Below are 3,983 nucleotides of genomic sequence, written 5' to 3'. Positions count from 1 at the left end.
GAGACAACTGCTCACCTTAGGGAGGTAAACCAATTACAATTGAATTTTGCTTCTTTTTTTATATTGATTTAATGATCAACACAGAATACTAATTTTTGAGAAATATATTCCATACACACTATATGTTTGACGGCAAGCATTTGAATATATGTTGAAATAACACGAAAGTGCTTGGTACTTTTTATCTTTCCTGTGGCCTCGTGTGGATTGCTTGTTCGATACTTAAGTGCATTCAGTTTACAACATTATGTGTATAGTAATGTGCATTTTCTGAAAACATTTGGACAATTCAAACATGTTCCATGTGAATGTTAGGTTTATCGACGAATCTGAGCCATATCTGTTCTTTGTCAAAGGCGCTGGTTATGAAGATGGTAACATAAAGATACTATACTCATAAATATATTAGGAGTTACATTACAATTTTATCTATACAGACCTTAGTGTTTTTAATTATCTGTTTTCTGAACATCGACCACAACAATTTACCGAACTGAAATTGCGAGATCTGGTCTCGTTATCTGATTATGTATACGTGCATGTGTTATGTATTCAACTGGCTCGGTATACCTACTGAATACATGTCTTTTTTTATGGTTTACCAGTGATTTGCATTCGTTGTATATATTTTTATAAGATGTTACTATTTCAGCCAGCCATTGTCTACCTGTAACGAGCAATTCCTTTTTCTTATCATTTCCTCTATAGTAATATATATACGTTAGCTCTGAACACCTTTCCAACTATTCTTTCATACACTTCTTCAAAGATTTTTGCTGTCAAATTATCATGCATCATGTTTCGTCAATATTAATTTTCATTTTTATTTGACTATGGCTTTATCAATCATGCTGGCCACCTTTTCTTTCTCGTGTGATTGCATGTTAATTGTTTTGACGTCTTAACTGCCATTGGTGAAATTAGAGTGAAAAAAAGCCAATTCAGTTCGTCTGATGACCTTTGAAAGGAGCCGGCGAGGGAGCCTTCCTGTCTTGGGCTCCCTAATTAGGCTCTCGGTCATGATTCATCCAAAGGCGACTTTAATGATAAAAGTCGAAGTTCAGAAAGTTAGCCTTAATGAATGGCCAGACTTCTTCGAAGAGAAAAGAAAAAATTATGAAAAATGCTCCGCTAAAACTGAGAAAAATGAGGGAGGGAAGTGAGGTATTCCGCTTTAGATTTTTTATTAGGAAAAAAAAATTCAAGAAGCGCTGAAAGCTTTTAAGGGAGAAGCCTGTAGTCATTAATATATGTGCGAGTGTTTTCGTTATTATTACAGGATGTCCATAAAGTCCCAGTACCATTCTGAGCAATAAATACGTGTAATGGTACTGGGACTTTATAGACACCCTGTATTTTGAAGGTAATTAGTTTACGAGATACATTATATTCTGTTGCATATCTTCCTGAGAAACCCACCGGCCCTGAGTACTAGGGTATATGGGACTCTATCTTTATCTATATTGTTTGTCCGCCCCGGGTTGGGGCGGGGTTGGTAGGGGATCGGAAGGGTAGGGGAGACGTGACTCATCCACCCTGGTGGGGGCGTGGTTGGTAGGGGATCAGAAGGGTAGGGGAGACATCACACATCCGCCATCCTCCTGCAAACATGTTTGTCCGCCTTGTTGGGGGTGTGGTGGGTAGGGGATTAGAAGGGTAGGAGAGACATGACACATCCACCCTCCTACTGCAAACATGTTTGTCCGCTCTGTTGGGGCGTGGTTGGTATAGGATTGGAATGGTAAGGAAGACATGACACATCCATCCTCATGCAAACCTGTGTGTCCACCCTGTTGGGGATGTGGATAGGGGATCAGGAGGGTAGGGGAGACATAACACATCCAGCACCCCGCCTCGTAGCCAAATACAAGGAAAAGTCTCTCGTAAAGGGTATCTGAAAAGAAAGGATGACGGTCCAAGTCCAGAGAAACCATTCATGGAGAAATGCAAAGAGGGAAAAGGACAGAGAATTCCTTTGCCCTTCTCCGGCTTCGTGAGGTGTGATCTCTGTCTTTGCAGTCTTAATTGGGAAGGAACTAAAAAAAGAAAAAAAACGAAAACTGAGATAGGAGTGTTCGAGCGAATATAGTTTTTGGTGGAGAGAGATGGAGAAATGAAAGAGAGAGGGGGAGTTATATGATCACATACACAAACACAGACACACACACATATATAAATACACACACACACACACACACACACACACATATATATATATATATATATATATATATATATATATAGTATATGTTGTTGGGTTACTGACAAATATTAGATTTTTTCAGTATTTGGCTTCATAACCTGTCACGTCAGTCCATGGAATATGACATACTGCATTCAGGTAAGGACATTTTTTTTATATAAACAAATTACAAATTTGTTTCAAGTGATGCCAAGTCATCTCTCTCTCTCTCTCTCTCTCTCTCTCATTGCCTCGCTATCACGAAGTCTCCTCGGATGGACTAACAAGTCTTGAGACATCCTAATCCTTGTAACTCCTCGTGTAATCCTTGTAACTTTCTCTCTCTCTCTCTCTCTCTCTCTCATTGCCTCGGTATCACGATGTCTCCTCGGATGGACTAACAAGTCTTTGAGACATCCCAATCCTTGTAACTCCTTGTATGTTTTCACCTACTTTGCCCTATTGCTTTCAGTTAAATGTCTGATCCTATGAACATCAGACATTGGTAAGCAAACCTTTATGGGGCAGAAATTCGTCTCCTGTTAGCCAATCACGTCTCCATGGGTATCTGGTATTTGGAGATGAAATCTATATAATCTTTAATTTTTATTTCATAGCCTGTAACTGGAATACCAGTGTTCGATTTGGCTGTTATTGTGTATTGTAATAGTTATATATTTCTTTAACATCCAGTCGTGTCTCCTAATAGTGGGGAGGTCTTCAGAAAAGAGGCTAGAAAGCGTTCACTGGCACATTTAAGTTTAAATCGCTGAATCGCAGATGAAACCCTCTTGCAAAGAACTTCCAAACATAAAACGGTTCATACACCTCCACGTTCATTCTGAACAGAGGTCAGTCATACATTCGTTTGGTTGTATTATTCGATTTTTGTTAATTTATTTTCTCGTGGCGCCTAATTTCGTTATCTCTTGCAAACGAATGAACGTACTCTTAGGATAGACGGACCATGGAAAAACTAACTTCATTCCCTGCCCTGTAGGATACAAGCTCCTGGGGAAAGGACCGTTCCTTTGGATCCGCCCCCCAAAACCCACCCACCCACCTCCCGACCCTCCGACTGGTCCTAGAAATGAAATGGGAACTCTTGAAAGCCGACAGAATTTCCCTGACCTGGCGACGTAATTGCCCCGTAAGGGAATGTGTCAGACTCAGGAGAGCCATCTGTTGCCCAGAGCTGCCGTAGGATATGTTTTCGCTCCTGTTTTATATCCTTTTTATGGCCTCGGGTGATTCCGAAGAACGCTACAAAAGGAGAGAGAGAGAGGGCGAACGTTATGTTATTTGTTGGTTTAGTTGGTCTTTTCCCGATTTTTTATTTTTTGTCAGAAAATATAGCAATAAAGTAATATGTATTTTCGCTTGCTTGGGGAGTAAGCCTACAAACTACTCTGTTGTTGTTCTTCTTGCTTGGCTGCAAATTGGTACGTTGTTCATCCACCCTCCGATCATCAAACATACCAAATTGCAGCCCTTCAACCTCAGTAGTTTTCATTTTATTTAAGACCTAAATTTAGCCATGATCGTGCATCTGGCATCGCAACAACACAGACCACCACGGACGGCTGAGAGTTTCATGGGCCGTAGCTGAGAGCTTCATACATTATATACAGAAAACTCGACTGCGCCAAAGACACTTATGAGCATTTTTGACTTGTTTCTACATGCAATCAATGGCAGGTAGCAGTTTTCCCTCACCACAAATGAATAGAAAATCTTGCTGATACGGCATGAAGTATACTTTCTTTTACATCACACTTCATTTTCTTATGTACCACAGAAG

Source organism: Macrobrachium nipponense, chromosome 10, assembly GCF_015104395.2.
Source record: "Macrobrachium nipponense isolate FS-2020 chromosome 10, ASM1510439v2, whole genome shotgun sequence".
In the NCBI taxonomy this organism is placed as follows: Eukaryota; Metazoa; Arthropoda; class Malacostraca; order Decapoda; family Palaemonidae; genus Macrobrachium; species Macrobrachium nipponense.
The sequence above is the reverse complement of the archived record's forward strand: the minus strand, read 5'-3'. Positions refer to the sequence as shown.